Genomic DNA, 12,123 nt, shown 5'->3' on the forward strand with positions numbered 1-12,123 from the left:
GATAACATATTTACTCAGCGTAAACAAAATACTCACATTAGATCTAAAATTTGTATGTCTAATGCAAAATCTATGATGTTTATATTCAAAATGATCATCAAATTGTAAGAATTCCAGCAATGTAAATTATATTCTGGCGGGTAATTTGTATGAATTTATGAGCTAAAACAAATATCTTCAGTTAATAAAAAAAATAAAATATTCTTCACAACACTATCTGTCAATCAAAAGTACCCCCCTTGCCTCCCCCTCTTCCAACTCGCCAGATGGTCTGTCGGTCCCAACCCTTCCCCCACCCCCACCTTCCCTCCCTACCAGAAATATTGGGTGAAAAACTAGATTTTATCAGTAATAAATAATACCTCAGACTAAGTTAGGATAATATAATTGACATTGCTGGATTCCTTGTAAGACCAAGAATATTTTGAATATACACTTCATATATTTTTACAAAAGATAGCATATTTGCTCTGAGTAAACAAAATACTTGCATTAGATCCAAAATTTATGTCTAATAAAATCTATGATGCTTATATTCAAAATGATCATCAAATTGTAAGAATTCCAGCAATGTAAATTATATTCTGGCCAGATAATTTGTATGAATTTTATGAGCTAAATAAAAAAATTATACTACACCCGCGTAAAGGGGTACACCACCGCGGAATGTGAGCACACGGGTTCTGGCAGGGTACCGAGTAAACGTGGAAACGTGGAATGTGGGACTGCGTAAAGTGAGGGTTGACTGTACTAATTAGTATCAAAGTGTAAAATGTGGGAAAATAATGCTATTCAGAAATATATTTTATTGCTGCAGGATGATTTATAACTGGAGAACCAAATGTAGAAGATTATGATTATTTGTATTGCTGATACCGGTGAGTATTTTTCATGCCTAATAACATTCACTATAAAGTGTTTTCGGCAATGTTGTATATTTCTCAAAAATATAATTTTTCCAAATTTTACGCATTTATACTAATTAAGTTATACAATACATTATACAAGAAATCTATTCTCAGACACTCTCTGATAATAAATTTTAAATAACTACTAAAAAAGCATATCTATCAACTCTTTCCCATACTGAAGGAAAATATTTCAATATATGTATAGTACAACCTCGATAAATCTGACTTCAATACAGTAAAGCCTCGAGTAACGACGGTAATGTGTCTTCCAATATTGCAGTGTAAGGTGAATCATCATATCACGAATCATTAATTACCATTAAATAAAGCAATAATAATGAGATGCATTCCCAAGTGTGACCTTTTCATATCTTTTGTGTGGCTTTTTACCCTCTTACCCCCAAACAATAAAATTACTGTCATGAAAATTGCAAACTATATTCTTTAAATAATGTTTCTGAATGCACCTTATATAATATAAATGAATAATAATTAGGTCACATAAGAGATGGGATGCCATTGTTTTCGTTTGTGGTTGCAGCCGGGAGTCCGGGACGAAAGTTGTACGAGAAAATGAAGAAAATAAGACTCTGGTTGTAGCTGTAGTAAAATTAATGTAAAAAAAAATATATATGTTATAAGTAATGTTATTTAATGTTAATACATGGAACAATAGAAGTAGCTAACCACTAATGGCAAGAAAAAAGTGAGATGGATTGGGAGCGTATACGTGCGCATTTAAGGATACTGCGTCATTTATCTTAAGAATATGTACAAAAGATTCAATATTGCTTATTACTGAATATACATTTGATTGAATTAATCTTTTCATATCTTGAAATGAACAATATAATTCATTAATAATATGTAGAATATTAAAACACACAAGAGGATAAGAGACGGCATTGTTGTTAGTGTTTACACCCATAATGTCAGTTATCCACCTGAAACTGAAGAAAATAAGACCCTGGTTGTTGTTGTAGTAAAATTAATGTAAAAAATATTTATGTTTTAATTAATGTTATTTAATGTTAATAAATGGAACACTAGAAGTAGCTAACCACTAATGGTAAATAAATAAAGCGAGGCAGTTAGAGCATAGCGTATTACAGTAAGTGCTTACATGAAAACATATCATTTCTCACATATGAATATGAAAGCAACACTTATTTACTCTTCATATATGTTTTAAATAATACTTATGAATGTAAAACAAAAATTCTACTCACCAATGGTGGTAAAGTCTAAAACATAAGGACAGCCAAGGAATATTGTGGGAGTTTTTACTCAGATGGCAGTCATCAGGTTCAACTCTGGCTGAAGCTGTAGGTTCAACTCTGGCTGAAGCTGTAGCTCTCCATAAAGCTGTTGCTAAAGCTGTTATTACTGAACCTGAAGTTGTTGATGAAGCTGCTTCGAATAATAAAGCTGTCGAAAGAACCTTGCACAGCTTTTCTTTCTCATTATACATCTTTATGTAGAGGTCATTGGCGTGTATTAAAATTTTAATGCTTTGTTCTGTTAATGGATCCACTTCAGAAAATATGTTCATTGCTTGCTCCATATAATATCCACAGACCTCTCATCTTTTTCATATCGTTTTAACACATCTAGTTTCTCGGCTAAGCTTATACACTTTCTTTTAGCTTTTGAAACAACAATACCATCACTTCCTCTCTTGCTCATGTTGAATAGGGATGCAAAAATGCTGTAAGAAACCTGAGAAAAATTTTCTCCTTTTCCTGTTCAGATGTGTGAAAACAAAGGGCCTACCAGCTGCGATTGTTTGTACTAGAGATGCCAGGCGTCACCACTAGCAAGCCCGGCAGCCTCCCCGTAATCAGGGCTTTTTATAAAATCAGGATTTAGTTATTAATTATACTAAAATGTAATATATTTTTTTAATTTCGTTGCTAATCTGAAGAAAATAATGGCGTAAATTGAATTGGGTACTAAATTAACCAGGGTCTTAGATATGAATTTTTGTTAGTTGAACCGTCATTATCAAAGGCTTTACTGTACTCCGAAATTAAACTGATCGGACTCCTGTTTTAAAGAAATGGGGAAGATTAATAAATAAATCTTATCAAATGAACCACACTTACTGAATACTGTACAGTGGTGTACAGTGATCCCTCGGTTAACTTGCGCCTCGGTTAACGAGATTTCGGTTAACGAGTTACCTTCCATAAGATTCTTAACTTCGGTTAACGAGCAATCCCTCGATTAACGAGTTTTTATGGCGGACCTCAACATGTTTTCGCTTGCATTTGGCGGTCCACCAGCGGTAGTATTAGTCCGCCAATACAGTATCGGTTCTAGGGCTTAAATTCCTTACTATTTTAGTAACAAAGAAGTTTATACTATTCAATAATTTTAAAAGTTTAATATTAAAAATTTTTAGTCATTTTAACAATTATTGAACATAATTGAAGGTAAGGAAAATAGTTTCATGCACGCCATCCAGCCTGGCAACACACCAAACCGGTACCAGTCTCTCTCTGTCTTTTTGGTGGAAGTAACATCTTGCTTAGCTCTCTTCAACTAAATGCTTTTTTTCTGTGTTTGCAAGCAAATTATTGGTCATTTTGAAATTTATTGTACATATTGACAATATATAATGCAGTGCAGTGTTGATTTAAAGAAAATAATCTTGAATTACACCAAGAGAACTAAAATGCTTTTGGGTGCATGTGTGGGTGAATTCTCTTCCACCCCAATGCCTTCTCTCCTCCCTTCTCCTCCACCCCCATTCTAATTCTCATCATCATCATCATCATCATCATCATCATCATCCAGGAGCCTTCTACATACACACCTCAAAGTAGGTGTACTTTTCTACCATTTTTGTTGAATTTAGGCAATTTTCGGTGAGCTGGAACCAATTACCCAAAAACCCATTGAAACAATGGTATCGGATAACGAGTTTTTCGGTTGACGAGCAACCTGCTGGAACGGATTGTGCTCGTTAACCGAGGGACCACTGTAATCAGATTTGTTATAGGCCTACTGTACTGAGAACTAAGACACTTGAGTATGTAAGCAGGCTGGGGCTGATCAGGTGATGCCACATTCATCAGGTTTATTTATTTTTTGATTCAGCATTATATTTTCATATGATTGGCCTCTTATGGTTCATCATGATTAATATAACATCTTCAGCAACAGAGAAAAAATGCAATACTGTATATATGCGTAATTTGTAATATGGCTTGAGCAGACCAGCATACAACAGGGGTCATTATAACATACTGTAGAGGATATGATATCATGATACCTTCCTATAAACGTTATTTACTACCTTTGAGTGTTATATGGTGGCTCAATCTGGCTATTTGTATATTAAGACAAATGACTAATGAACAAACTAGGGTATATGCAGATGCATAACACTGTACACTATAATATTACTTATTAACCCTTACGCCCTGGGTGACTTTCCAGAACGTGGGGCTTTTCCCGCCACTGTTTAAATGCCCAGAGCGGGTTATCAGGTTCCAGTGTGACTATTTGCCTGTCGCGCCACATGTTCGGCCACAGGGAAGCTTCCTGAATGTAAGTACCTACTTTTGTTTTTTTCATTTTCATTGTTTGTCCATTTTATCGTGTTGTATCAAAGTTATATTGCTAAAAGTAGTGTAGTATTACTGGAAAATAATGCGATGATTATGTTATAAATGCATTTATATGTGCAATTATTAATTTATGCATTGCTTGCTCTACCAAACACAAAGACATCCAGACAGACAGGCGACCAACTGCGTGTGTTGCCAAGCACTTTTTATGAAAAAAAAAAAAATATTCTAAGTAAATTATTTATAGGAAATAAGTATTAATTATGATCAGTAAATATATGCATTGCTGGCCATCCCGGACACAAAGACAAGCTGCCACAGGGAAGTTTCTAGAGGGTCAATACATAGTTTTCTTACTTATTTTTTATTGATTTATTATTTAGAAAAGTTAAAAAATATTTTTGGAAAATTTATTTTTCTTGATTTACCCCGCGTGGGGAATACGGCCAGAGACACCCCTAGCTCGGGGCGTAGGGGTTAAGTGATGATAAATACACTGCAATAGTATTCATTAAGTGATGATAGTACACAACTGTACTGCACTAATTTACTAAGTATTGAAGACAGACATTGTGGTAAGCCAATCAGCTGTTTGCTCTTCGTAAACACATAACTCAATTCAATGCGTGATTTTATGATCCTGACACCAAATGATCCTAAATTATATGAGAAATGTGGTGAAATTGCATAAAGAAGCATTGAAGGAATCTTGGGGGAGGGAGCCACCCACCCATGCTACTCCCCTCCCCTCTGCTCCCAGATAAACATTCGTCTTACACATGCAATATACTCCTACACTTATTTGTTCTTATTTTATTTTTATAGTACTGTACTGTACTGTACTGTACTGTACTGTACAGTATACAGTTTTCTCTTTATTCATAAGACAAATTCTGTAGTTACTTACATATAACACTTTATAGTAAATGACAATCATCTCGGTGAAAACAGTTGTTGACAACCAGACTTATAATGATTTTCAACCCAGAGAGTTTTGTTTCATATTTTTGCTTTATGTAATATTATTTTAATAACCTTGTTATACATTTAAAGACCTTAGTTGTTGAAGTGCAGTAATAACATAATATGAACCAATTTTCTTTAAACAGTTCAGATAAGCAGTGTTATCTTCAACCCCCTCCCCATATATTCGTATTTTTTTCAGACTTTCACACTTTTCGGACTGGGGTCTGCCCCAATTAGTGCGATTTATTGAGGTTCTATTGTAGGCAAACCCCGTTATTCACAGCCTCGGTATTCGTAACCCCGTTTATCCGCAATCAATTTACTGTTACCCATTTCCAATATTCACAATGGTATATTCGCAAATTCTAACGACCAAAAATTTTGAACCGCGAGCCTCAACCGTAGCGTAGGACAGCGTGTGTACATATTCCTCCGCCATACGCTCCCGCTCGCCTCGGTCTCACACGTGCTGGCGTGTGTTTTGTGTGATCTTGCCGCTGTATTTTGTGTGATCTCGCAAGGCCTAAGTGACCAGCTACTAAAACTCCCAGCAATGTTACTAAGAGATCATGTGTGGCGGTTACGTTGGACGTGAATTGGATATCGTAAAAAGACATGAACACGGAGAAGGAACGTCAGTGATTGGGTGCGTGCACGGCTTGGCTCCCTCTACGGTGCATTCTATAGTTAAAAGCGCCGACAAGATCAAGGAGATGGCCGGGTCTGCTATACCACTGACGGCTACGAAGGTGACGAGGTTCCGTGATGCTGAGATGAAGAATATGGAGCAGATCTTGAGCAAGTGGATTGACGACCAGACCCAGCGCCTTAAAACACCTTTATCGCAAAGCATGATTCAACAGTAGGCAATATTGCTGTGGAAAGATATAACTAAAGATAAACTTAATGTACCTGAGTTCAGTGCCAGACGTGGATGGTTTGATAGATTTAGGAAACGTATCAATCCACATCCTAAAAATACAAGGAGAATCAGCTAGCGCCGACCATGAAGCAGCAGAGAAGTTCCCACCGTTTCTCGCAACCATAATTAAGGAGGGTGGGTACAGTCCTCGGCAAGTCTTCAACTTGGACGAGACCGGACTCTTCTGGAAGAAAATGCCTTCACGGACCTACATATCTAAGGAGGAAAAGACCGTGCCGGGATTCAAAGTTGCCAAGGACCGCCTCTCTCTATTGATTGGTGGAAATGCTGAGGGTGACCTGAAGTTAAAGCCTCTCCTTGTGTACCGGTTTGAAACACCCCATGTTCTGATGGGGGGTTGTGAAGGGACAATTTCCTGTCGTCTGGCGTTCAAACCGTAAGGAGTGGGTGACAGGGTCTGTGATGCACGACTACATGTTCAACTATGTGTCTGGTCACATTAGTCGCTATAATAAGGAAAATAAAGCTCTGATGGTGATTGACAACGCACCAGGTCATCCACCAGCTGTGGTTGACTGGTGAGTTGAGTTTTTGCCTCTCATGGACCAGGGCGTCATCTCTACATTCAAGGCGCTCTACACTCAGCATATCATGGAGCAGCTGATTGAGGGGACCGATGGAGAAGGGAAACCTACAATCCGGGAGTTTTGGAAAAAACACTACAACATCAGGAAAGCCATAAAAAACATCAGTGATTCATGGGAGGCAACAACACAACAGAACATGAACGGTGTGTGGCGTAAGCTGTGGCCCGAGTGTGTGCACAACCTTGTTGGTTTCCCTTAAGTGCCTGCAATAAGGAAGACTATTGTGACTCATGCAAAGAAGGCTGGATTTGATGAAGTGGATGATGCTGACGTAGACGACCTCCTCGACTCTCACAATGAAGAACTTACCAATGAAGACCTGATAGAACTGGAGAGGCTTCAGCAGGAAGAAATGCCACTTGCAACGGGAGAAGATGCAGATGAAACTCCAACACAACTCCTCACTGTACGGAACCCTAAGGAAGCGGATTTCTTCATTTGAGATGGCGATGGATATGACATTAGAAATGGACCCTAATGCTGACCGAAATTGCACTATCATCCGCAATGCCAAGAATGACATACGAGCATACTACGAGGTGCTTGAGGAGAAGAGGAAGAATGCGCAACAAATGACTCTTGATGCATTTATCACGGCCAAACCTTCAACCCCCAGTACACCAACCACCCCACCTACATCCAAACAGAACACAGCTTTTAGGCAGCTGTTCAAGACCAGTGTAAACCACAACGAGTGAGCCACAGCCTTCAACAAATGAACCACAGCCTTCAACCAGTGGAGAACGACAGCTTTCAGTGCAAATTGACAGCGATAATGAGAGTGAGGTGGCTGACGACCCTGGCAGTGATGATGAGAGTGAGGTGGCTGATGACCCTGGCAGTGAGGAGAGTGAGGTGGCTGACGACCCCAGTCTCCTCTCACCCCAGTAGACCTTCACCCTCTCTCCTAATGCCAACTTCAGCAAGCAAGCAACACAGCACATCAGAGGTAAATTAACAGTCTACATTTAAAACTTACCTCACACACCTACGCACATAACCATTCAAACACTCACACACTCAAACATGTAAAGTACCCCTGTATACTGTACTTGTAAACATATATGCCTAATAAACTCAAAGTGTCTGTTATTGATGTTTATTTGATATTATGCCCTTGTTTCTTTATTTATTTTATGTTCTATATGTATTGAGTAAAACAAGTGTTAAAATCTGACGGCTGTGACCACCGCTATGCCCATATCCCCCCTATTTACATTATTTCTTATGGGAGAAATTGCTCCGCTATTCGCAATTTCGATATTTGCAATAAGTTTCATGCCCGTAACCTTTGTGATAAGTGAGGCAGCCCTGTATACATGTATCCTTGATAATCACGGGACCCGATAATTGCTGATCTGGCTTATCACGTATGCTCAATTGCAAACATGTGTACGCTTATCGCTGATTGATCTGGGTTACTGCGGAATTATCATGGGACAGAGACTGGTCTGCGAGAGCCAGTGGTAGCAGCACCGCTCGTGGCACCAGCTTCCAGCAATAGCATTTGTTTCCTCTTGCTAGTTTGGTTGGTATGTGAAGACGGTTTCCTGCTCTGTGCTTGTTTTTGGTGCAATTTTTTAAAGTTTTACTTACCCTCCACCATCACAACTGTGAACAAGAAGAGTGTTAAGGTTCCTGCCTAGTTTTCATTCGGAGATATTGAAGTAAGTTCTGTAAACTTATCCATACGCCTGGCATTACTCAGTCACCCCGCACGAGCCGTCATAATTGAATTTCTCTTGCCATGGAGGAAGTATCTGGCAGCTCCAGTGATGCGATGGGTGGAACTACCCCGTCCCGTCAGCGACTACGGCAAGACAGTGATAGTGATACTATATATTCTGAGAGTAGCAGCAGTAGTGATGGGGAGAGTGATGATGGATTCTTTTTTTTTTCCAGGGAATAGCCCACCCGACACAGGTCATCGACCCACAACGGGGCCTAGGGGGCGACAAAATAAGAATAAAAAGAAATAAAAAGTAGAGAAGAAAAAGACTACATTAATCTACACCACGAAGATGCCGGAAAACCAACTTTTAGAAGCGAGGCAGATTGTAATAGTATGGAAACACAGAAGAAGGCAGAGCATTCCACAATTTGGCTGTGTGAGGAAAGAAGGATGTACAATAAAGCCTCTGATAACAACGGTTCGGCCAACAACTCTTCAAATTTAAAACCCATGTTAATTTAGGACCCAATTCAATTTATGTCCTTATTTCATTTGTATTCACGACAAAAATATAATCAAAATAAAATAAAATTACATTTTCATATAAATACAGTAATAACTAAATCCTGATATGAATTACTGTATATATAAAAAAAAATTACTGTAAAAAAATTGAGGAGCACCTTGCGCAAAGAAGCTGCCTTGCTAATGAGTGGTAAACAACAGTAGGAGCTTGGCGGGCCTTTTGTTTTCACGCATCTGGAACAGGAACAGGAGAAAAACTTTCTCAGGTTTCTTACAGCATTTTTGCATCCCTATTCAACATGAGCAAGAGAGCAAGTGATGGTAGTGTTGTTTCAAAAGCAAATAGAAAGTGACAAAGCTTAGCCGAGAAACTAGATGTGTTAAAACGATATGAAAAAAGTGAGGTCTGTGGATATTATATGGAGCAAGCAATGAACATATTTTTGAAGTGGATTCATTAAGAGAACAAAGCATTAAAATTTAAATAAATGCAAATGACCTCTACATAAAGATGTATAATGAGAAAAGAAAGCAGCTGTGCAAGGTTCTTTCGACAGCTTTATTATTCGAAGGCCTAAACCACCAACTTCAGCTACACCATCAAATTCAGCATCATAAACAGCTTCAACATCAACTTCAGGTTCAGTAACAGTTTCAGCAACAGCTTTATGGAAAGCTACAGCTTCAGCCAGAGTTGAACCTACAGCTTCAGCCAGAGTTGAACCTACAGCTTCAGCCAGAGTTGAACCTACAGCTTCAGCCAGAGTTGAACCTGATGACATCGTCATCTGAGTAAAAACTCGCACAATATTCCTTGGCTGTCCTTATGTTTCAGATTTTACCACCATTGGCGAGTAGAATTTTAGTTTTACATTCATAAATGTTATCTAAAACATATATGAAGAGTAAATAAGTGTTGCTTTCATATTCATATGTAGAGAAATGATGATATGTTTTCACATGTACGCACTTGCTGTTCATACGTTGGTGTTCCCAATCGTCTCGCCTTATTTCTTTACCATTAGTGGTTAGCTACTCCGAGTGTTCCATTTATTAACATTAAATAGCATTACTTAAAACATACATACAGGTATTCAATTTTTTTTTTTAATTAATTTCACTACAGCTACAACCAGGGTCTTATTTTCTTCAGTTTCTTATGTAGAACCATCGTCACTCACGAAAATAATACCGTCTTGTCTCCTCTTGTGTGTTTTAATATTCTATGTATTATAATGAATTGCATTTTTCATTTCACATATAAAAACATTAATTCAATCAAATACAATTCAGCAATAAGCAATAATGAATCTTTTGTACATATCCTTAAGATAAATGACTATGTTTCCTTGAGTGCACATGTATACATTGGGTGTAAACACTTGACAACAATGTCGTCTCTTATCCTCTTGTGTGTTTTAATATTCTACATATTAATGAATTACAATGTTCATTTCACATAAATAAACATTAATTCAATCAAATACATATTCAGTAATAAACAGTAATGAATCTTTTGTACATATTCTTAAGATAAATGACGCGGTATCCTTAAATGCGCACGTATATGTTGGCGTTCCCAATCCACATCTTTTTTTTTTCTTTGCCATTAGTGGTTTGCTACTTCAATTGTTCCATTTATTAACATTAAATAACTTTACTTAAAACATATAAATTAATTTTTTGTTCAATCCAGAATGCAATGCCTAGCTTGTACCTAGGTATGTAAATGCCTAGAATTAACTCACCAGGCCATCATACAGGCAGTTAAAACATCTAATAATTACTTAAAAATTCATAATATTAGGAGGACATGTCGCTACCTGGCATTTAATTGCAATTCTCAAAACCCCCTCCCTGCACCCTCCATCACACGCACTGCCACCGTCATCTTCTTGCCTGGCGAATCAGCTGTAAATACGTGCAAAGAAGGCTCCGCTAATTTGTGTTGTAATAGCTGAAATACTAAGTGCCACGAGGATTTTATATACGGTATTCATACATCTTAGCACGGTGAGGAAATCGAGTGACTTTTATTTTGTTTATATCTCTCAGATATTGTGTTTGGGACAATTTCTTATATGGTCTGGTCAGCACGGCGACCACAGCACGTATTCTATTATAAAGTCGCTAGATCGTTTGTGACTAAGATCCTCTGCTTTCAAGTCACTTAGTGAACGAAGTTGTTTTTTGCCCTCGGGCTCGTCTTCACTGGGGAACACACACACACACACACACACACACTACATCCTTGACCACCGAAGGGTCAAGACGTACCTGGCGCTCCTCTCGGAGCAGCCAGGTCAACTGTTAAGTTGGCCCATACCAACTCCCTCCCCTGAACCCTCCTCCCCACCGGAATATCAACAAGTTCACGCCAGAAGTTACTATTTCATTTAGGAAAGGAATGGAACCAGTGTTAAACAGAGGTGAACAGTGGTGAACAGTGCTTAAGTCGGTGAGAACAACTCAACAGTAACAGTGGTACCCAAGTTGACCTTCACACAGTGAGGTCCCAGGTACCCAGTGATAACGGCCCGACCCTACAACCAGCGAAGTGTTAATCCGTCTACGATAGGAAGGCCTGGGACCACACCTCACTCATAGAACACCGTCTGTGAGGGAACTACTACACCACGTGAGGCCCCTCATAACACCATCTTTGAGGGAATTACTACACCACGTGAGGCCCCTCATAATACCATCTGTGAGGGAATTACTACACCACGTGAGGCCCCTCATAACACCATCTGTGAGGGAATTACTACACCACGTGAGGCCCCTCATAACACCATCTGTGAGGGAATTACTACACCACGTGAGGCCCGCATAACACCATCGGTGAGGGAATTACTACACCACGTGAGGCCCCTCATAACACCATCTGTGAGGGAATTACTACACCACGTGAGGCCCCTCACAACACCATCTGTGAGGGAACTAC

General features: G+C 38.7%; 1 protein-coding gene across 1 annotated transcript in view; it reads right to left on the reverse strand.

Annotated features, from left to right (window-relative positions):
• Positions 1 to 12,123, reverse strand: part of LOC121858309 (mediator of RNA polymerase II transcription subunit 12-like protein) — a gene marked incomplete at its 3' end in the record, with an annotated part of 265,779 nt that overhangs the window by 173,182 nt on the left and 80,474 nt on the right.

Source organism: Homarus americanus, unplaced genomic scaffold, assembly GCF_018991925.1.
Source record: "Homarus americanus isolate GMGI-L3 unplaced genomic scaffold, GMGI_Hamer_2.0 scaffold57980, whole genome shotgun sequence".
Classification (NCBI taxonomy): Eukaryota; Metazoa; Arthropoda; class Malacostraca; order Decapoda; family Nephropidae; genus Homarus; species Homarus americanus.